Below are 24,135 nucleotides of genomic sequence, written 5' to 3' on the forward strand. Positions count from 1 at the left end.
CATGTATGGATGCAAATCCTAGTTAAAAAAAATAAATCAAAAACTAAAAAGAACTCTGAATTTTCTCAGAGTTCTTTAATTCTATTTTTATTCTTGAGAAAAATATGTAGTCCTTGTTGTTGCTGGATGATGTGTCAATCATATCCAGTTGATTAATATTGCTGTTGAGTTCAAATATGTCCTTACTGATTTTCTTCTATATCTGTCCATTTCTGGCAGAAGTGCTGAAGTATCACCTCCTATAATAGTGGACTGATCAATTTGTTTTTGCAATTCTGTTGGCTGCTGCATCACATATTTTGATGACCTGTTGTTAGGTGCACACATGCGAAGAGTTGACTCATTGGAAAAGACTCTGATGCTGGGAGGGATTGGGGGCAAGAGGAGAAGGGGACGACAGAGGATGAGATGGCTGGATGGTATCACCGACTCGATGGACTTGAGTCTCAGTGAACTCCGGGAGTTGGTGATGGACAGGGAGGCCTGGCGTGCTGCGATTCATGGGGTCGCAAAGAGTCGGACACGACTGAGCGACTGATCTGATCCGATATCTTCTTGAAGAACTGACTCTTTTATTATTATATAATGCTCCTATTGGGACTTTCCTGGTGGTTCAGATGGTAAAGAATCTGCCTGCAATGTGGGAGACCTGGGTTCAATCCCTGGGTCTGGAAGATCACCTGGAGACGGAAAGGCTATCCACTCCATTATTCTTGCCTGGATAATTCCACTGACAGAGTCTGGGGGGGCTACAGTCCATGGAGCCGCACAGTCAGACACAACTGAATGACTAACACTTTCACCTTTAATGCTATTTCTTCCCCTGAAACTCTTCCTTGCTCTGCAGTCTGCTCTGTCAAAACTAATATAGTTACTTCAGCTTTTTTTTAAATTCGTGTTAGCATGGTGTATCTTTCTCCATCTCTTTATGTCTAATCTATATCTGTCTTCATATATAAAGAATTTCTGTACACAACATATCTTGACTTTTAATCCAATCTGACAGTCTGCCTTTTAGTGTATTTAAACCGCTGATATTTAAAGCAATTATTGATAAACTTGGGTTAATATCTACCATATTTGTTACCGTTTTCTACTAATTGCCTTTGTTAAATAAGCAGGGTGACAGTATAGAGCCTTGATGTCATCCTTTCCCAATTTTGAACTAGTCCATTGTTCCTTGTCCAGTTCTAACTGCTGCTTACTGACCAGTGTACAGGAAGCAGGTAAGGTGGTCTGGTATTCTCATTTTCTTAAGAACTTTCCAGAGTTTGTTGTGATCCACACTGTCAAAGGCTTTAGCGTAGTCGATGAAGCAGAAGTAGTTTTTCTGGAATTCTCTTGCTTTTTCTATGATCCAATGGATGTTGGCCATTTGATCTCTGGTTCCTCTGCCTTTTCTAAATCCAGCTTGAACATCTATTAGTTCTCAGTTGTTGAAGCCAAGCTTGGAGGATTTTGAGCATTACTTTGCTAGCATGTGAAATGAGTGCAATTGTGTGTAGTTTGAACATTCTTTGGCATTACCCTTCTTTGGGACTAGAATGAAAACTGACCTTTTCCAGTTCCGTGGCCACTGCTGAGTTTTCCAAATTTGCTGGCATACTGAGAGCAAGTACTTTAACAGCATCATCATTTAGGATTTGAAATAGTTCATCTGGAATTCCATCACTTCCACTAGCTTTGTCTGTAGTGATGTTTGCTAAGGCTCACTTGACTTCTCACTCCAGGATATCCAGCTCTAGGCAGGTGATCACACTATAGTGATTAACTGGGTCATTAAGATCTTTTTTGTATAGCACAGTTGTCCTAAATCCCTTGTTTCATAATTCCAATATTCCTGTCAAATTTGAGTTTGATTCTGATGCTTGCTCTCTTTAAACTGTGTTTTTTGCTTTTTAGTCTGCCTTGTAGTTTTTTGCTGAAAGTCAGACATCATGCACGGAATAAAAGGAACTACAGCTAATAGAAATTTACTAATGTTGTAAGGTGTGGCGGGAGTAGAAGTTAGGTCTCAGCCTTTCAGTGGAACTGTGCTCCTCAAGCTGTGAACTTCACAAGTTCTTTTCAGTCCTGTGCTCCCCTCCCAGGTGGAACAGGATGGCTACAGGGGCAAGAACTGGATCTTTCCTTACATCATTGAAGGCCAGAGTTGGGTATTTCCCTTCTTCTAGGTCATTTAGTGTCTGATAACACTCTAACAGATTAGGCTCTGGTAAAATACTTTCTCTTGATAGCAGATCTTGTTAAGAAAAGGAAGATGCCTTGGCATATCTCAAAATGGTTATTTTCTCCTCCCCCTGTAGGAAGAACCAGGGGATTTTTCTCAGATAGTCACTGTGAGGACCTGAGAGAGCTCCTAGAAGTAAAATCAAGAAAATGTGGGGATCCCCTGCGACCAGGTCCTCCTGGCGTTTTCCTGTCGGGTTTGTTCACACGGAGCTTCCTGTAATTTGTCAATCACACATTAGATTTTTCCTACACAGTAGTGGTTTCTTTTGAGGTTTCTGCTAAGCTGTCATTCTCTATCTGCCTGTCTCTTCAATTTGAGAACAGTGATTTGCCCTGTGACCTCATTGCTCTGATGGATCTAAGAAGAGTTTTGATTTTTTAGTTTGTTCACTATTTCACGACTTCTAAGCTTCTTACATGCCAGACCAGAAACAAACAAAAATCCATTTTCAGTTGTTACCCTTTAACTAACTGACAGAGTGATAATATAACCCTCTTATGATATAAAGGAGCAAAGAAACAAATGAAGATCTAAATTTGTCTCACTGGCACACAAATTACCTAAGTTATGATTACTCATGGTGTTCAACCTATAAATAATACCAAAAGGCAAACTATTAAACAATCCACTTCATCCTTTCTTTCTGAAACAATGAAAACACATAGGTGAATATCACGGGTTATCATTTAGATCCCACATCATTATGACAAACTAAAATTTTTTCTAAGTAAACACTTGAATATTACATTTCCATAAGAGCTTTATAAGGTGGTTACCCTTACTGTTAAATTATAGAAAAATAAAGCCAGTTTCTTATTCCTAAAACAGCATTATAGTGTCTTCTAAGCAAATTATACGTTTTAAGATTTATCCTCTGGGGGGAAAAGAAAAGTCAGTAGAAAGCTAGGATTTGTATGTGAAATTTGACATTTGGATGCCAATTCCCAACATTTTCTATTGCCGTGAAATTAACCTTTACCAAAATTACTTTACTTAGAAAATCTTAGTTGTGCTATCTGCTGTTCTTATAGCAAGAAGTACACCTAATTTTTTTCCAAATCATACTGTAGAACAGCTCATTACTTTTTATATTACTAACAAATTTTATTCAACTTGAGTTTTAACATACTTAACCAAAAGCAAGCTGATTATAAGATGAACATATCTAATTCACCTCAAAAAATCTGAAAGTATGTTGCAAAATAAGTCTCCAAACATAGCAAGAATATCAGAATGGCCAAACCCAAGGGAATATATTAATACTATCTTTGCTTTGCATAAATGTAAATTTCATTTTGTTATTATTTCCACATCCCTCATACATTAGGAATAACAGATACTTCTGAGTCCTTTATACAGTAAACAGATGGTGAACCACTACAAAACTAGAAGCAAGCATAATATCTTAAGGAATTATTAAGAATCTTACTCTTCACTGGGAGGATTACCACAGAGTTGGACAAATAATTCTCTTAGGAGGATCATGAGGAATTAGGGTAAGAAATATACTGGAAATGATAGTAGAGATGGTCACAAAAAGAAGTGAGAAAAGAGATCATAGTAATAAGTGAACAGTAATATAAACACTCCTAGAAAAAAGAAAATCTACACAAAAAAGAACTGTCCAAAGAGAATGAAGATGGATGCTTGTGAAAAAAAAGAAAAGAATGCTCTATAAGCTCCACTCAATTTGCTGAATGTAAAATATATTCCTGAGACCCTGACATTCCTCAAACCCCAAAATAAAGTCAATGTCTAAGTAAAACTGAGACTTAGTACTTGACATAGTTTCTAACAAAAGTAATAACCAACTATCTTACTAAAGTAAGATCCAATTATGTCAGTTTACAAGAGATAAGAAATGAAAACATCAAAAGCAAGAAAACAAAAATATGAAGACTATCTAGTCATGTCAGTGGTTATATATGTAAAAACAGAAATTCAGGGGAGAACAGCTATGTAAAAGGGACAAGACAGCCCAGTAGATAGAGCACAGAATGTAGTCCTGCTCCAAAAAGCTGTCATATGATTTTTAGAAAGTCATCGTATTATCTCTGCTGCTGCTGCTAAGTTGCTTCACTGGCGTCCAACTTTGTGTAACCCCATAGACAGCAGCCCACCAGACTCCCCCATCCCTGGGATTCTCCAGGAAAGAACACTGGAGTGGGTTGCCATTTTTTTCTCCAATGCATGAAAGTGAAAAGTTAAAGTGAAGTCACTCAGTTGTGTCCGACTCTTAGAGACCCCATGGACTGCAGCCTACCAGGCTCCTCCGTCCATGGGATTTTCCAGGCAAGAGTATTGGAGTGGGGTGCCATTGCCTTCTCTGTCATATTATCTCTAGAGCTGAAATAATGTAGATTCGGTAGAATCTTTTGAGGAATAGTGATATGACGTAAATAAATAACACAGTGTTTTCTGCATGAGAAAACACTACCTAAAGAGAAAAGGGTTTTTTAACTTTTTTAAGAGAGAAAAATTTGACTTATTTACAAAGCTACTAAATATTAAGTATGAAAAATGGCTTACCTTTTTTCCCCTAGAATATAAGAAGCTGATGAAATCACATATTTCCAATGGAAGATATTACTGCTTGAAACCAGGTCACTATAATTATCAACTGTTTAAAATGAGACAAAAAAAAAGGAGTAACATTAATTATCTACAATTATACATTTCTTTGTTAACAAGAAACTTATGTGACACAAAACCTCAAGCCTTGAAGAGATACATGTCCCTAGGTTTAAACTCTCCAGGGAAAGCTTCTTCGAGCAAAGATTGGACAAATAGTTGAAAACTATTTAAATAATCGCTGATCACTAAATGCAAATAGTTTTTTTAACTAAAAAAAAAAAAAAATTTTTTAACATTTACTGTTATCACCCTACTTTTTTCCCCCAAAAAAGGAAAACATGAAAGTTCAGCTAATATAAAAAGGTCCCACTAAAAAAAAAAAAAAAAGAGGGTAATATTCAAACAGCTTCAAGGACAAAAAGTATGTTCCAGACCAGATCATATTTACAGTTCCTCATCTAGAATTCAACTAACATTCAACTGCAGCAATCAGCCAAGCTTGGCAAATTAAAATAACAGTAATTTTGACAGATTATCGTCTATAAATATTCAAATACGGACGTCTGTGTGCATGCAAGGGTCTCTATATGCCAATCAAAATGCTTTGTTTAGGATCCTAAAATTGAGCATTTTTTTACCCTTCATTTCTATAGGGGTCCCCTGGATCCTTAACTTTCATTTTAACTCTTTCACCTCAACTGATAAAGTGGCCAATTATTTCAGTTCCATGCCCTGAATTACATTACCTATAGCCTGAATTTTAAAATTTTGAGAGTAACACTCATACAAATATAAAGCACCAACAGACAAGAAGAAACAACCCAGGGTCTTAAAAAAATCTAGGTCTGTAAAGACAAAAAGAAAAATCCAGGAATTGGGGGTAATGGGGATAAGGAAAGCAGGGAGAGGAGCTTGACAGTCAGCAACTGAATAAAAGATTAACTTTTTATTCATGTAATCAGGTATGCCCTGGTAAAGTAAAATCCAAATATAAAGAGCAATTAACAACTTCATAAATTTGGGCTGTATGCAAAGTTCAATTAAGATAGACTACTACTTATTTGGCTCAAGGAAGACTTTATACTTTAGGTATACCAAAGTGTCAAAAGTGGGAAAATGCATTTAGTGTGAAATTGAAACCAAATTTTTTAAATGCATAGATAGCCCTATATTTAATCAAAAATAATGGCTTTAAAGAACACAAGCTATCTGATACATGAATTTTCTAACTGTCCTCCTCTCCTGTCTCCCATTAGTTTCCCTTAAACATGTACACAGTTACTGAAAAGCCTCAGATATTCCAGGAAAACTACAAGTGATATGCATTCTTCTACATCTAGAGGAGCAACAAAATTATGGAAGAAAAGTCAACCTATTTGGAGGCACTGCCTTTCTATGCCCACCTGGAAAGAAACAGCTATAAATACCTCTAATAAAATTGCTCAAAACACCTCTGGAAAATAAGCTTGAATGAAACTCTACTTCATGATCCACTCACCATTCAACCACCCAAAACCAGGTCCAACAGTGGATCCAAGCCAGACCAACGGTTCTCAATACAGTGAAAGTGAAAGTCACTCAGTCGTGTCTGACTCTTTGCGACCCAATGGACTGTAAGTCCAGGGAATACTCCAGGCCAGAATACTGGGGTGGGTAGTCGTTCCCTTCTCCAGGGGATCTTCCCAACCCAGGCATCAAACCCAGGTCTCGCGCATTGCAGGCGGATTCTTTACCAGCTGAGCCACCAGGGAAGGGAAGACAAAAAAGTCTGGTCCAGGGACCAGTAGCTTCAGGCTGCACTGGGAGTTTGTTAGAAATTCAGAATCTCAGGCCCTAACCAATGACATATTGGATCAGAATCTGCATTTTAACAAGATCTCCAAATAATTCATATACATAGTAAAATTTGAGAAGCTCTGCTGGAAGAAGATTAGAATGAGAGAGAAAGTGTAATTCCTCTGTTTAAAGATTGGTTCCCACTATAGACCACATTTTGGCCAATAAGCAACCAATTTTAATCTCTGGTTTATCATTACTCCTACAATTTTTATATTTTGAAAAGGGATCTTGAAATACAGAAACCCCTTGTGAGTCAAAGTAATGAATAATCATTAAATCTCAGGTCCCAAGAAAGGCTGTGACAGTTATCAAATCACATTAGCTACACAACTTACTTAAAAATAATAATAACTCCTTTCATTCTAAATCCTAGACACCAAGAACATGCAGGGTTCCCGTCACTAAGAGGGAGACCAAGAGACCAAAAGCTATTTTATAACCAGAAGAGAAAGCTATACATGCTGGTTATTTAGCTATGGTCTCTCAGCAACAAATCCACCCTTTAATACTCAGCTCAGTAACGCTGATAATATTAATAGAACTGTGGAAACTACTTTTCTCTTTTGCCAGCTAGCTTCCTCATGCTGCCAATAAGGAGAAGCTTGCTTTTTCCACTCAGCATTGACCTAGCACAAGCCCTCCATCCCAACAGCAGCAGTTGGTAAGAGCCACAAGTTTTTTCTGACATTCTAAGAAGTACCAGCAATAGTCAGACAGTACACCATCTAGAAGTTTTGAGCCCAAACTCTACTCTGAGCTCTTCTTAGTCCCCCTGTCCTCTGGATGATTGATGCTTTCTGCAATTATTGTCTCTGTGTTACTCCAGTATTTCCCTTTGGCCTTTTCAGCCTCTAATTAATACCTGTATAACCTACTCCCCGTCTAAATTTTATGGCAGAAATATAGTGTAGACAGCTTCCCTGTCTAGATTCTAACTGATATGTAAATGGAATAAAATTTTAGCATGATTTAATCAATCTGGAAAACTACTTTCCCAAAACATGATAATCCATGAGAAAATATGTACTGACTCTTTCCAAATACATACAGGGAAATGGAGGCAAAATGGGAAATGGTGGCAAAAAGCACAATTGGGAAAGAAAAAAGAGGGAATATAACCTAAGAAAGTAATGTACTAAAACAAACATCATGGTAGAAAACACATTTTGACTCCCCAAAGCATAAAGAAAAGGCCAATAAAAAGTCTGAAACAAATATGTTTTCCACTTTAATAAAAATCACAGAATTTAAGAAGTAGAAGGAATTTTATTTGCTGCCTCTGCCACTATTCAGTTTTGTTAATTTTATATTGAGTTTAGATTACTATACTTTCAAGAAGCTGTTGAGAAATTAGGGAGAATCCATAGAAGATTACAAAAATTATGAGAGCACTAGGAAATAAAAGCGATGAAGAAGGATTCAAGGAGTCAAACTTTTCAGTCCAGTATATTGTGAAGAAAACTTCAAGCCAACATTATTAGCTGCCTCCCAGTTAAAGAGTTCAGACCAGTTTATGCTTATCCTTCAGATGCTTAAAATGACAAAGATAATAGTAAATGAAGACATAAAATGGATTACCTAGCTTAATGACTCTCCTTCACATTAATAAAGTAGCAGCTGTTAATGCTATTCATATGAGAATGACAGAATATTTTTTTAAAAAACAATGACGATGATAATGTCCAGAACACTACAGCCAGAGATCTGACTTAACTGGTCTGAGGTAGAGTCTAGGCATGTTTAAAAAAAACAAAAAAACAAAAAACACACCCAAGTGTTTATAATGTACTGACAGAGGGATTTGGAACCACTAGTGGGACATTCTATGACTTTAATACTCAAGATATGATCTAAACACTAGCTACATCCAGAGCTGGCTTAAAACTGAACATTTAAAAACTAGGATCATGGCATCCGGTCCCATCACTTCATGGCAAACAGATGGGGAAAAAATGGAAATAGTGACAGACTTTATTTTCTTGGGCTCCAAAATCACTGTGGATGGTGACTGCAGCCATGAAATTAAAAGATGCTTGCTCCTTGGAAGAAAAGCTATGACCAACTTAGACAATGTATTAAAAAGCAGAGACATTACTTTGCCAACAAAGGTTTGTCTAGTCAAAGCTATGGTTTTTCCAGTGGTCAGGCATGGATGTGAGAGTAGACCATAAAGAAGGCTGAGCGCCAAAGAATTGATGCTTCTGAACTATGGTGTGGGAGAAGACTCTTGAGAGTCCCTTGGACTGCAAGGAGATCAAAATAATTCATCCTAAAGGAAATCAGACCTGAATATTCATTGGCAGGACTGATGCTGAAGCTGAAATTCCAATATTTTGGCTACCTGATGTGAAGAACTGACTCATTGGAAAAGACCCTGATGCTGGGAAAGATTGAAGGCAGGAGAAGAATGGGACGATAGAGGATGAGATGGTTGGATGGCATCACTGACTCGATGGACATGAGTTTGAACAAGCTCCAGGAGTTGGTAATAGACAGGGTAGTCTGACGTTCTTCAGTCCATGGGGTTGCAAAGAGTCAGACATGACTGAGCGACTAAACTGAACTGACTGACCAAAACATGTTGAAATAATTCAGAAGGAAGTGTACTTATTTAAAATAAAAATACTATAAGAATGAAGGAAAAAATCAGTGTGTTTTACTCTGGTTTAAAAAGAAAAACTGTTACAATAGTAATATAATCATATCAACACTGTTATGGGTCTGCAGCACACACTTAAAACAGAAAGGAATATAACACAAAAGCAGTAACTCAGATTACCTATAACATCAACGTTGTCAATATTCTAGGGTGAATGATAAATATACCAATACTGCAGATAGGGTTCCTATGAATGAAAAATTTCTGGAAAGAACCACTTTACTATCTACCTTTGGGAAATAATTAAAGCTCTATGTTAGGAGACATATTTTCCTTGATGTCTCCTTAATTCACCCTATACTCTTCCTATAACCACCACCATCATTCTCCGAAAAGGACAAAAAGTTATGATTATTTTTTACAATGAAACGGCATGATGTATAATTTAGTCTGATTTTTCTCTTCTGTACCCCACTACTACTAACTTCCAAAAAACTCACTCTCTGCTTCTGTCATAACAGAAGCAAAATCTCCAGCCCCAGAAAGACCCAGATGATTCTTTTGAAAATGCCGAAGACAACTTTAAAGAAGAGGTCAGATAAAAGGCTATCAATAAAAGGCCTACTAGAAAGTTTTAATAATTCATGTGAATTCTGAACAGCACAATAGAAAAGCCAGAGTTTTCAGAGATAAATATATCATTGTACTGGCAAACAGATTGAGCTTAAAATAAGCAAAATTATATCCTATGAGCATTTAAAGAAGAGCAACAATGTCTATGTTTTAGCTTCATTCAGTCCAAGGATACTCCTAAAAAATAAAGTGTACCTTTTTTCATTTGACAAAGCCCAACTGACCTAGTTTCTGAGAATGAACAAAACTACAGATATTAAAAATAGCACTGCTTAACCCATAGAGTTATTAAAGTGGATGCTGGAGCCAGAAAGATTTGGGGGCTAAAAATACAAATGCAAAGACTCACTGAAATGGAGTCTTCTAAAGACCTAAGTTTAAAATTATGACTTGAATTCATTGGTTCCTTTGGGTAAGGTTTTACCGGAAGGATCTAAGAAAGCTAGGTGCACGTGAAACATTGTAGGGATGAATCCTGATTTCCCAAACCGTGGATCTGGAATAAGACTTCCCAGGAAGCCAACACTGACACAACCCAAAAGAAGAGTGTTCTTAGGAGAGAAAGCAACGGTCAAAAAGCAACAGAAGCTAAGCATTCCTGATATGACTCTGTCATTAACTAATATGACTAATAAAGTAACCCATACCAAAACTCCTTGAAAACTTCCATCAGATTTTAATCATTCATGTTAGTTACATAAATTATTTATAGCTATTTTTTCCTTCCAGTTAGTACCAGAAAACACTCTCTTTGTGTCTCTACCTATCTTCATAATAGTATGTTCTTCATAATAGTATGCATCTCTACTATCTTCATAATAGGCATAAAAGTATGCCTTACTTTCTTATCCTATTCAAAAAGCCTATATTATTTGAATAAAGTAAAATATGCAATATTTATTAAAAAAATTAAAATACACCTTAAAGAAGTGACACTTACTAAAAAATAGTTGAATGAACAAATATCACTACCTTCCTACCCTCATAACGTGGAAAAATTTTAACAGAAAAAGTTTACCAGCTCCATCACCAATAGAAAGCTTATTATATCAAAAAAACACAACTATTTAAAATCACTAGAATTATTTTTTTAATCAGGAAGAATAAATTAAAAATAAGGTTCTCAAACTTCATAGTGAATCAGAATTACTTATTAAGCTTGTAAAACTACAGAACCTGAGCTCCATGGCCAGAGATTCTGATTCATAAAGTCTGAGTTTCTGAAAATGAACCCCAAACTCTACATTTTAACAGGCTTCCTAAATGATTACCATGTGGATTATCCTTGAACTACAATTTGCTATACACTTCACCTTCAATCCACTGTCAACTTCTTAAGTCTTTGAGGTCTGATCAGAATGCCCACTGTCAGTCTCATCTTAAAAGCCTCAATTTCTACTTAAACTACATGCTTAGAACTAACACAGAGATCAAATAACAGCAATCAGTTATTGGACACATATTACTATGGGCTGTAAATTCTGCACAATCTATTATATGTACATAAGCCTGGCGTGCTATAGTCCATGGGGTCACAAAAGAGTTGGATATGACTGAGTGACTAAACAACAAGAATTAAATGATATTTTGCATATAAAATATAGTACAGTGTCTAGCTAAAATAAATAAATGCTCAATAAAAGTAGCTTCTAGTTGAAAACTAATGGCCACACAAAAACCTGCACATAGATGTTCAGAGTAGCTTTATTTATAATTGCTAAATCTAGGAAGCAACCAGATGTCCTTCAGTAGGTGAATGGATAAGTAAACTTTGGTACTTTCAGACGATGAAATATTATTCAGTACTAAAATGGAATGAGCTATCAAGTCATGAAAAGACATGGGGGGAACCTTAAAGTAAACGAAGTCAATCTGAGAAGGCTACGTAACTGTTTGATTCCAACTAATATGCCATTTTGGAAAACAAAAAACTATGGAGACAGTAAAAAGACTAGGAATAGTCCAGGGTTGGAAGTTGGGGAGAAGTGATGAAAAGGCACAGAGGATATGGGGGGACGGGTGCAGTGAATATATTCTTTATGGATTTATAATTATACATACATGTCATTATACATTTGTCCAAACTCACAGAACGTACAACCTAAAGAGTCAATCCTAAGGTAAACTATGAATTTTTGATTACAATGTGGCAATGCAGGTTCATCAACTGTAACAAATGTACCACCCTGGTGGAAACTGTTGATAAATGGAGGAGGCTATACATGTGCAGGGGCAAAGAGCACACAGGAAACCTCTATACCTCCCTCTCAATTTTGTTGTGAACCTAAAACCACTCTAAAAAAAAAGTCATCTTTATTCAAAAACAAACAGTAAAGTGCTATCATCCCTCTAGTAGAGGGATAATAATATTAGAGATATTATTTTATGGGGGTCCTCCTAACAACCCTAAGAGGCAGTTGCTATTATTTCAAATTGCAGTTAAGGAAACTAAGGTTTAACAACTTGCCCGGGCAAGTAAGTTGCCTAGAGGTGGTAAAGGAGAAGAGACAGGATTCATGAGAAACCAAGTAACTCCAAAATCTGAACTCTATAACCTAAGCTAACATCCTCAAGAAGCCAGGCAACAACAGTCAATACAAAACCATTCCACAGTCATAACCACCCTTCACAAGAATTTTCCTGAGTTATGCCCAGGTCAGTCATGGGGAATGACCTAAGAGCACACTCACAAATGTTCCTACAAGGCTAAGAACTAAAGAAGGACAGGCACAGGACTATGACAGACAGTCTGCTGCTGCTGCTGCTGCTACTAAGTCGCCTCAGTCGTGTCCAACTCTGTGCGACCCCATAGACGGCAGCCCACCAGGTTCCCCTGTCCCTGGGATTCTCCAGGCAAGAATACTGGAGTGGGTTGCCATTTCCTTCTCCAATACATGAAAGTGAAAAGTGAAAGTGAAGTTGCTCAGTCGTGCCCGACTCTTAGCAACCCCATGGACTGGAGCCTACCAGGCAAGAGTACTGGAGTGGGGTGCCATTGCCTTCTCTGACAGACATCTGAGAACAGGTAATTATAGTAACCAAAACTAAGTAGGGGTTGATGAATAAACTACTTTGTATTAAGGAATGTTCAAATAAGTATAATACTTAAAGAGTGTTTAATGCTTTCACAGCACTTTAGAATTATAAATTACTAATAACTCCTTGACAAGGGTCAATATGACTGCTAACCTTCCAGCAGAAAATATAAAGATACAGATTGATAAAATGTAAACAGCTAACACTGAATGACTTTAGATGCATTAATCTGACAAACTCAGTCTTGGAACTCTCCACACATAAGGACTATGATCCTTAGTTATGAGTCTAAGAAGCCACAAGGGGTCAATTCAAAACAAGACTCTATATTTGAATATTATGTTCATATTCACACAAAATATGAACATAATAAATATGAAATTCAAAGTTCTCTAATACTCTTTAATGTTTCCTACTCAAATTTTATAAAATTTGATTATGTTCCTAAGGATTAAGTTTTGTACATTTTTTAAAACACTCTAACTTTTCTCAAAATATGTATTTCCCAGTATCTCAAATTGCTCCCATGTGGCTACTGTCTTATCTCTCAAGTATTAATATATTTCTCGCTTGCTCTTCCCACAACCCATCCCCGAAATGGTAAGCAATGGTTTCCACAAACATCCCTTACCCTGCTCCCACCTGAACCACAACTACATTCACAAGTAAAACACAATTCACTGATAATGTCAAAAAAAATGAAAGCAAGCATTAGTCGCTCAGCCGTGTCTGATGCTTTGCGATCTCATGGACTGTAATCCACCAGGATCCTCTGTCTATGGGATTTTCTGGGCAAGAATACTTGCCAGGAGGTTGCCATTTCCTCCTCCAGGGGATCTTTCCTACCAAGGGATTGAATCCAGGTGTCCCGCACTGCAGGCAGATTCTTCACCATCTGAGCCACCAGGGAAGCCCGATAACATCAGCATACCACTAAAACTACAAACTCAGAAAATGAAAATTACTGATTATGATAATGTGTACACTATTCTGTTCAACTGTACAGAACAGAACTTGTATTTTAACCTAGTATCTCTCAACAAGTTAATGCAACTCTTGTACTTAGTTTAATAAATCTTAGTTTTACAGATAACTAAGAAGATTTTTAATGAAATGCATTCAAATTAGGCTCTTAGTCAAACATATGATATATAATACAGAACAATATACATATATAACTTAGGCAGAAAGAACACATACTTCTCACTTGTTCACTGTCTCTTTAAAGGAAATAAACTCTTCACTACCTGTTCCATACAGAGAGTCTAATTCACCGGAGAGCTACTGCCCAAAGAATCTTATTACAGCAGGAGGAAGCCAAAGACTGAACACAGACTGAACACTTCCCTGTGCTAGAGATCTGTTCATTAAACATGTAAAAGTAGCTAACTCCATTATCTAGATTTTTACAAAGAATGCATATTACACTTTAATAGTTACAAAAGATTTAGTCATTTTTTTTTATGTGATTAAGTTTATTTAGTGGGAGATTTTCTCTTTTTTTTTTTTTTTTTAAAGAAAAAGCAGATTTTAGAAATCCCTGCCTGAGGAATAACGCAACTTTAAACATATCAAATCCCATAAAAGCACATCAGTGAAATCAGTGATGTTGTGAAGGGTTCTACATGGTGGCAGAGTCCCTGAACCAACAGACACCACATTTCAAGAGCTGTGTGCTCCTTTTTCAGAGCTCTGTATACAGAAAAAGCACTCTGCTCTTTATAATGGAAACCAGAGCCCAGAACTAATATGACCACAGAAATTATTTGGAACGGCCTAGAAGTCCCTCTAACTGCGTAACACCCACACATCTCAAATGATACGAAACCTAAACATTTGGTAAATCTTTCCCCACTCTCTTCGTACTAAGTATAAAAAAATACGTTCCCCGTAATGAGCAGGTTCTCTGGACACAACTGAATAGGGATACCTTTAGGCCCCAGACTGCCCTCCACTCCTTCACAAAGGAAGAATAAGCCATCTAGTTGTAATTCAATCAGAAACTTTTTAAAGAACCCATCTTTTAATGGTATAAAAATGCACTGTCCAATAAGGCAGTCAGTAGCCAAATGTGGCCACTGAGCATGTGAAATACGGCTAGTTTAAACTGAAAAATGCCCTAAACGTAAAATACACACTGACTTCAAAAACTCAGTAGGAATAAAAGAAGGCAAAATATTTCATTATTTTTTATTAATTATTTTAAATAATATTTAAATAAGATACATTATTAAAACTAATTTAACCTATTTCTTTTTACCTTATTTAATGTGGCTACCAGAAAATCTTAAATTACATGCATGGTTCACATTGTATTTCTACTGTACAGTGTTGATCTACCTAAACCAGTGACCATAAGCCCTGACTAAACTTCCTGTATCAAGCTTTCATGCTTCTGTAGCATCACAAAATCTGGTCTTCACCAAAATTCCCTTTCCCCCTGATTTGCACAGTAGATTATATTCAGGTTCCTTCCTTTCTGATACCATCATTCAGTCTTAAAATGCTGAATAAATTCTGTAATATTTCACCTCCTCCACCAGCATCACCACCCAACCCAAGTTACCAGCCTTAAAATATTCATCTTTTATCTCTAATGGCTATCACATTTAGAGAAGAAAAGGCAGAGAATTTTTCACAAAGGGGCCTCCAGGTTATTTTTAAGAAGCAATCGGTGACAGTGCTAAGGGTTTACTCTCTAGAACCAAAAATCATGAACTCTGCCTTCCACTGTGCAAAGCATTATAGCTCAGTTCCCTTATCTGTAACATGGGTAAATACTATTATGTTTCATTTAACTCATCTCATTATTAATATAAGAAAAGCATTTAGAAAAGCATCTGGGACTTCAGTGCTAATAAGTATTAGTTATTACTGTTATTATAATTTCCTTTCTTGTCCTGCTTCCTGAACCTATCATTCTCCTCTTTCTACTCCTGGCTGCTGCATCAACAGGTTCTCCCTTCAGCCAAACCTGCAGCATATGCAACAAAAGGTAAAGAATACACAACAACAGGAGGGAGGTCATTCGGAGCCAAAAAAAAAATACAAACACAAGAGCCCATAAGAAAGTGTACTACGTGACATAACCAGAAGATTCCTCAGCATGAAAAACAGTCAAGCTAATTCTGGGACCCTGTAAAAGGTATATTCAAGGGGGTTAAAACAGATGTTCCTAAAGTCCCCTTTTAATCCTCTATGCCCCTATCAAAGTATCCAACCCAGACGTTAAAACCTGGAACATATCTCCTTGATAATACTCAACAAGACTAAAACTTGTATGTTCTTTGTAACCTTGAGTCAGCTACTGACTCATATCTGTACACCTAAAAATTAACAAGTTCCTATCCGCATCTATTGGAGAGCCTAAGTTTAGACCTCTATCACGTGGCAACCCATGTTAAAATCTGTCCACTCTTACCTAAAAGCCCAAGAAGCAGAAGACATATGCATCAAAGGCCAAAACACTCACTCTGTCACTTGTGGCGTACTGAGTCTCAGGGACCTGGAGTAGATTCAGGTAAGCAGCTCTTTAACTTAAAGCCAAAATTCAGTTCAGCTTAACCTCTCATTACCCTTTTCATATTTTGTCATATACTGTAGACAACTGCACTATATATTTTATGTCCTACTTTCTCAAATTAGACAAAAAGCATCTTAAAAGCTAGGACTATACCTTCCCTAATTCAAAACTACAACCTTAATTCTGACATATTGGATAGACAAATATTTGTCTTGTTAGATTGAATGTATAGTTACAGCATAAAACAATATTATTTACCTTTGTGAAGTCTTTGGTTTTTAGAACAATTTCACGTGATTTCACTTGATTATTCCAATGATCCTATAGTCACAGCAAAGACATAGTCTCATTTTCTATGAAGTACCTGAATTTCAAATGCCTGATTAACTAACTAAAAATTATTCACTTTAGTATGTCTTAATAAGCAAATTTTTAGTCCAAGACCATGCTTGTCATAAGTGACAAAGCCAGAACGGCACTGTGCTGTATCACACCACGCTAGGGCCTTTCTCGGAGAGAACCAGTAAAGGAAGGGAGAAAGTCAAAGAAGACACTGACAACAAGTTTTGATAATGAGATAAATGTATGACTGATCCCTAAATAAAACTGAACTGCTTTTCACATTTCCTTTTTCCTATCTTAGTAAAGTCTCAAAGTTTTATTTTCCTTCCTACAAGTTTGTGTTGAGTTTCTTCCTTTATTCTCACAAAATTAGTTGTACTTTCATCATTAAAATTATATTCCATCTCAAATTTTACCTGCTATCTGCCCTCATGCCTATAAGCCAAATTATGTTTTAAAAGTTATGCAATTTTGTAAATAGTTTCCTTATTCTGTCTTAATGAATGTTTTATTATTCACTTGAATTTGCCAGTATTCTCTAAAACGGTTTTTGTTCAAAGCTACGCTCTCTAAAAATAACCTATGTAAGTCCACATTCCACTAATATATACACTATACTTTTGTAAGAAACGAATTGGCAGCTTCTCTAGAAAAGAACCTACATTGAACAATCAACCAACATAAGCTGACACTAAAATAATAATAAAAGCATTAACTTGCTATTTCACTACTGAGTTCATATTTAGAATGTCCTATAAACCCCCCATTTAATCAATGACAATGTAATTCACTCAACTTCTCTGAATCTGTTTTACTGTGTGTGATAATAAAACATTGATCTAGATCTTTGGAATTTCTTTTAAATTTTAAAGAGTTCCTGAGATTGCGGATTTAAGTCCAAGTTTATTTACCCTATAAAAGTTGATTTATTATTTTAATGCACATATCTGCACCTTTTCTACTTTACTTAAAGGTAGGAACTGTACATCTTCGTAGCCTTATCCTTTTGGATAAGAGATGCTTATGGCGCTAACATAAGAGGTGCTAACATGGCGCTATGCACATGCAGGCATGTTTCAGTTGCCTTTCTACCTTAACTGTTAAATTGTTAGCACCGACAGAAGACTCTCAATTACCTATGTGTGATTCAACAGCAAATCACTTCAATTTCTGAGAAGACATAGTAAAATTGGTTAGAACCCAAGTTAAATTATTAGAGTGCATGAGCAATATTCAGCATAACGAGTATCTGCAAAAGAGATGGTAATTAATTGGGACAGGGAGACTGGCCCCAAACCCTGTGCTTAGTCACAGTTCTTCATAACCCTTAGAGCCATTTCCCAACTAATGATGTGAAAACCAGACCAGAATGACATCCACATCCCCAGATCATAAAACTAGAGGAAGGAAGAATAAGGGAAACATTAACATGGATATGTATTTTACTTCTGATTCACTAACTGAACTTGCTTCAAGAAATTTACCAAATTTGTTTTCAGACAAGGTGAAAGGCAATTTTATATTACAGTAAAATTTGAGGAAGTAATTTTTAAAAACACAGACATACAGTTTTTCAGGTATTTCCAATCAACGTGTAATTATGTGAACATTAGCTTTAATTTAGATTGAAACCTATTATCCCTCTAAATAGTCTTAGTAGATGCCTAGGCCTTGGTAAAAATCACTAACCTGTGCTTGGAATACTCATGTATCTATAAAATTCAACGCAGAAACAGGCAGAACAGACAACAATCATATAACTGTGCACAGAGAAGCAGGAAAATGAAAAAGTTTCTGGGAACCTTCATAAAGAGTCACAGATAACCATCGCATCTATATGCAGTTAAACACATGGCACTCCAGTTTCGGGAATCCTGAGCTCACCAAAACTTTGACAACTAAATTTGGATTGCTTGGGGTGAGTGAAAGAGATGCGAAAGGGGACTGAGGAGCCTTTAAAAACCCCTATTTTGACTAAGACTGCAGCTGTAATTACAGCTGCTCTGAAGCTTTTCTTAGAACTGCTAAATAACAGTTTTTTAAATAATAATAACCAAAAGTAGGTTTAATGAACTGAAGAATTTAATAGGAGGACTTCATAGTTAAAGGTTTTTTTTCTTTTTTACTATACAATTAATTTTCTATTGTTTTTGCTCTGCAACTAGTAGATAAGAATTGTTACAAAATGCAAGAAGCTTTCTCAGCTTTCTTAGATGTCCAAGTTTTCAATGTTTTTTCTAACATTAAAAAAAAAACCACATTAGAAAGTGTACACTGCACTTCCTTCCTTAAGTATCTTTACATAAACTCACATTTTACATTTCTTCTCCCTTACCATGCCATGTACTTGGCATACTTATGAAACAAGTATATGAACCAAACTAGAAATAGGTATGATATCAATAAACAACACATTGAGTCCTTTTGATAACATTCCAAATATATTCTCTAATAGTCTACTTACATTAAAAAAGGTTACATTACACACAAGCACAAATGAAGTTATACACATTGTAGACTCATTTCTGTATCATATTTAAGATATGAACAGCATCTCATTTCTCTGGATCATTATTCATTCAGTACCTAAAAATCACAAATCTCATTCTGGTCAAAAACATCTACATAAGAGGCTCTCAAACTCACTGCCTCCCTCAGATACACTGAATCTACACCCAAACATGCAAGTTCCTCTGAAAGAAAATCAGAGACCAGCAGTGACTACTGCAAAGAGGGTAAATAAGGAAAAACCTACATCAAATGAGTGGAAAAGCTGAGAAACATTCTCTTCATAAACTCCAATCCCAGCACAGCAACATACAATTGGAAAGGAATTCACAACTACTGGCTTCTCCCTGAAAAATGAAGAGTTTAGACCTAACATCTACCACTCCAACTTTTAAGACTTCATCTGAGGGATTGGGCCCCAAATCATCTAGCTCTGAAAGCCAATGGGACTCTACACATTATAGGAGTCCCAGAAGGAAAAAAAAGAGGCAGAAAGCTTCTTTGAAGAAATAATGGCTGAAAACCTCCCTAACCTGAGGAAAGAAATAGATACCCAGACACAGGGAGTCCATCTGAAGTGTTTCAAATAAGATGAGTCTCAACCAAGTCCCATTAAATTAAATTATCAAAAGGTAAAGACAAAGACAGAATGTTAAAAGCAGTGAGAGAAAAACCACATGCTAAATAAAAGAAAACCTCAACAGAATATTCAGCAGATTTTTTCAGCAAAATCTGAAAACTTTTATAGGCCAGAAGGAAGTATATTCAAAGTGCTAAAAGAAAAAAATGCCAACCAAGAATACTCTACCCAGCAAAGTTGTCCTTCAAAATTGAACAAGAGATAAAGGGTTTTCCAGGCAAATAAAAGCTGAATGAGTTTAAGGAGAGTTCACTAAGATGGCTGAATAGAAAGACTCTGAGTTCACCTCCTCTCATGGTTCCTATCATTGATAATGGGGCTTCCCTGGTAACTCAGCCATTGTCAAAAAATCCATCTGCCAATGCAGGAGACATGGGTTCAATCCCTAGTTTGGGAAGATCCCCCGGAGAAGCAAAGGGCAACCCACTCCAGTATTCTTGCCTGGGAAATCCCAAGGACAGAGGACCTGGTCGGCTACAGATCAGGGGGTTGCAAACAGTCAGATACGACTGAGTGAATAAACAACAACAACACTCACTAATAACATTGTATTATATAACTGAAATTTGCTAAGAGAGAATCTAAATGTTCTCATATACACACACACACAAAAGATAAACAGATAAAATAAGTGAGGTGATGGATATGTGAATTAACTAGATGGTGGGACTTCTTTCACAACTCCACATAGATCAAGTCACTACAACGTACACTTTAAATATCCTACAATTTTATTTGTCAAGTATGGCTCAGTAAAGTGGCGGGGCACGGGGGCAGTAGTTAAAAAAAAACCACACATCTAATGAACTTTTTAAATAAACTGACTTGGTAATTTTAAAAATATCCTAAACGGCTGAGATTTTATGTTTGCATATTTTCATTTCTATCTGTGGATAGCAGGAATTTCTAGAAAAACATCAAGAGTAAATGAAGATACTTTCTTGAGAAGAAATAAAAATGGATGTCTTTCAGAGTTCCCAACATTTAAAGATATAGAGGCTAAAAAAAAAATACCTTCCAGAAAATTAAAGAAAGCTAGAACAGTGAACATTTACTTTATAAGTACCAAACATCACAAGTGGAGGAAAATGTCATTTAAGGAGCAAAGTAGGGTTCATGAAGGAAAGCTTCTTACCAGTGACTGGCAAAATGTAGACAAATTTAAATAAAATTATATAAATGTAGATAAATCTGTTCTCTAAGTTCCTCTGAATATCTAAAAGAGAAAGCTCCATTACTGAAATTTTGGTGATCTTTTGCAGAACAAAAAATAAATAAATAAAGTTCTCATAAGTTATGGAAAAGTACTTAAGTATATATGATAATACTAAAATATTGATTATATCTGACACATTTACCTTAAAAGAGCTTCACAGTAAATCAAATTATTTTCCATAGTTATAGTAAGCATATCCATGTAGAAATAACAGATATACTATACTTCATATTATTTTCCATGCAAGCTGGTTTGAAAAGTGCAAGATCTTGATTAGGAAAGAGCTTAGAGAGCTTGATTAGGAAAGAATAGGAAATTCAATTCTTTTTCTATATTCTGAAAAGTTAGGAAGAAACACCCCAATAATCCTAAATGTGATGGCCAAATAATTACATTTCCCTAAAATCTAAACAGACCAAAGTCTTTCATGGATGTCTATACTTATACTAAAACGTAAGCAAGCATTACAAGAACACAGGGCGTCACAAAACAAGAGGCAAACTCACAGATAATAAGACAATTTGCGTATTCAAAGAGGACAAGGATAATTTAATTTCAAAGCATAGATTATATTTATAGAAAACTGTATCCACCTGTAGTCAAAAAGTACCTCATAAAAGCAAAGAAATCACAGGAAGCACAGACAAGTAACCAAACTCAAAACTGAACAGTGTTAAGTACCAGCTGCTAGAAACCAGTAATGCATTAAAAAGATACAAGAGAATAGCTGATCCATTCAGTCACAAACCGAGCTCCCGGAAATGCACAGGTAGGCTTTGAAAAGCTGCTTGCACATATCGAAGTCTGCAAACTAGGTATTAAAAATTATCTCATTCGACTTCTTATAAGACCAAAAAAAAAAAAAAAAAAAAAAGCTGCTGCAAACCCTCCCTTCCAGCCATATGTCTACTTTGAAGCTTTTCATTATTATACATTATTGTTTTGTCTACTGCACAGCAGGTATATAACAAGATCCAAAACACAGTGCAAAGAAGACAGGAAGACTTAGAGGACTTTTTAACACTACAAAATACTTATTTACTTATTCTTAGAAGTTTCATAAAGATATTCCTTCTGAGATCAAGAGCCAGAAAGGCCTAAAATCATGACCAGGGTAAAGGGCCCTCATACTTGGGGTTTGGGGAAGAGGACTGTGGGGTTGGGAAAAGACTTCAGGACCCAATGATAGAAAAATCTACTATGATGACTCTAAAAATCTGGGAAGTTTCCATTGGCCCTCTCATGCTCCGGAGGCTGCTTCTCCCCAACTCTGTTGATAAAATCTAAATTGTCCAATGGCTGCTCATCTACAAGATCAATTCTCTGAGAGTTATACTTAACCAACCATTCCCCCAAACTAGTTGTACTATGCCTGCACCCATCCAACTAAAGCACTATAAAAAAAATTCTACCATCCTTCCCCAAGTCAGAACTGTCTTTCAGAGCATTCTCAGCTCAGTATTTTCTAATAGGTTTAATTTTCTTTCAAACTGTGAAAAGTTACAGAAGCAGGAATTTGCTTTATTTTCTTGGTTCCAAGATAACTTTCATTAGAAACTTAGAAGAAAATAAAAGACAAAAACATTTATTAAGTGCCTAACAACACTGCTATGTATGTACGTTTATGCAGTTGATTCTATTTAACCCTCACTATAACCCTTGGGATGAATATTTTTATATTCACTCAACAGATGAGAAATCAGAAAATTAGTTTAAGAAACTTATCAAGTTAGCAAGTGGTAAATACAAGACTTAAACCCAACTATCCCAGGGCAACTCATTCACAAAAGGGCTTAAGTATCCCATAGCTATCTCCCATCAGTAATGCTGAACATAATGAATACGATGTTTCAACTGTAAGTTAACAGTTACCTCAGTATATGTTTTTCCAAATAGTTCTTAATTTTTCTCTCTACTTTTTCATACCATAGTTCAATAATTAGTTTATATTTTAAACAATTAGAAATGATATTTGAAAATAAAATACTTTTTAAAACCCAGATATTATACATGCAGAATGACTGCTTTCATGAAGGAAGGGTTCTGTGGGGTGAGGGGGGAAACTGCCAATACAAAACTGTGCACAACAGACATTTGCATTAGCCTGGTGGGCTGCCGTCTCTGGGGTCGCACAGAGTCGGACAGGACTGAAGTGAATTAGCAGCAGCAGCAGCAGCAGGGCTAGAACACACAGTAACTCTCATCTCAATAAACACACCAAAAAATTATTTGACAAAACCCAATATCTGTCCCTTATTTGAAGTCTGCAAATTAGGAATGAAAAGGAAAGCAATCTAATAAAGGGGTCTAGGAAAAAAATCTATAATCAATATCACATTTAATTATGAAAGAAAAGATGCTTTCCCCCTAAGACTAGAAGCAAGACCAGGATATCCACTATCACCAGTTCTATTCAACATTATACTAGAGGGTCCAGCCAGTGAAGTCAGTTAAAAAAAAAAAAAAAAAGAAAAGAAAGAAAAAAAGAAAGTAAAGGCATCTGTATTGGATTGAAAGAAATGAAACTCTCTTTATTCACGGAAGACACGATTGTTCATGTAGACAATCCAATGGAATCAATAAAAAGAAAAGAAAAATCTAGAACAGAAAAGTTCACTTAGCAAGGTTCTAAAATTCAAGGCCAACATACAAAAATAAATTGTACTTTTATATATTAGCAATGAACAAACAGAACTGGAATTTTTTAAGATATCATTTATAGATGGCATAAAATACCATTTATTAAAAAATTGAATTAAAAAATACCAGTTATAAAAAATGATTAAAAAAATACCATTTATAAAATACCATTTAAAAATACCTTTTATAAAACACCATATATAAGAGAAAAAAATAGCATACTTGGGGATAAATTTGGCAAAGTATTGGAAAGATCTGTACACTAAAAACGATAAAACACTGCTGAAAGAAATTAAAAAATCTAAGAAAATGTTAAAAATATAAGTAAATGGAGACAGCCTTATTCATGGCT

General features: G+C 35.9%; 1 protein-coding gene across 17 annotated transcripts in view; it reads right to left on the reverse strand.

Annotated features, from left to right (window-relative positions):
• Nucleotides 1-24,135, reverse strand: part of FUT8 (fucosyltransferase 8) — a 337,919-nt gene that overhangs the window by 220,450 nt on the left and 93,334 nt on the right. For 15 of the 17 annotated variants that reach the window (XM_070377695.1, XM_070377698.1, XM_070377706.1 and 12 more), the window contains one exon: nucleotides 4,763-4,853. The exons of the other annotated variants lie outside the window; for them this stretch is intronic. The gene's annotated coding sequence lies outside the window, so the exon portion shown is untranslated. The remainder of the gene's footprint in view (nucleotides 1-4,762; nucleotides 4,854-24,135) is intronic. 17 annotated transcript variants of the gene reach the window in all.

Source organism: Bos mutus, chromosome 10, assembly GCF_027580195.1.
Source record: "Bos mutus isolate GX-2022 chromosome 10, NWIPB_WYAK_1.1, whole genome shotgun sequence".
Taxonomy (NCBI): Eukaryota; Metazoa; Chordata; class Mammalia; order Artiodactyla; family Bovidae; genus Bos; species Bos mutus.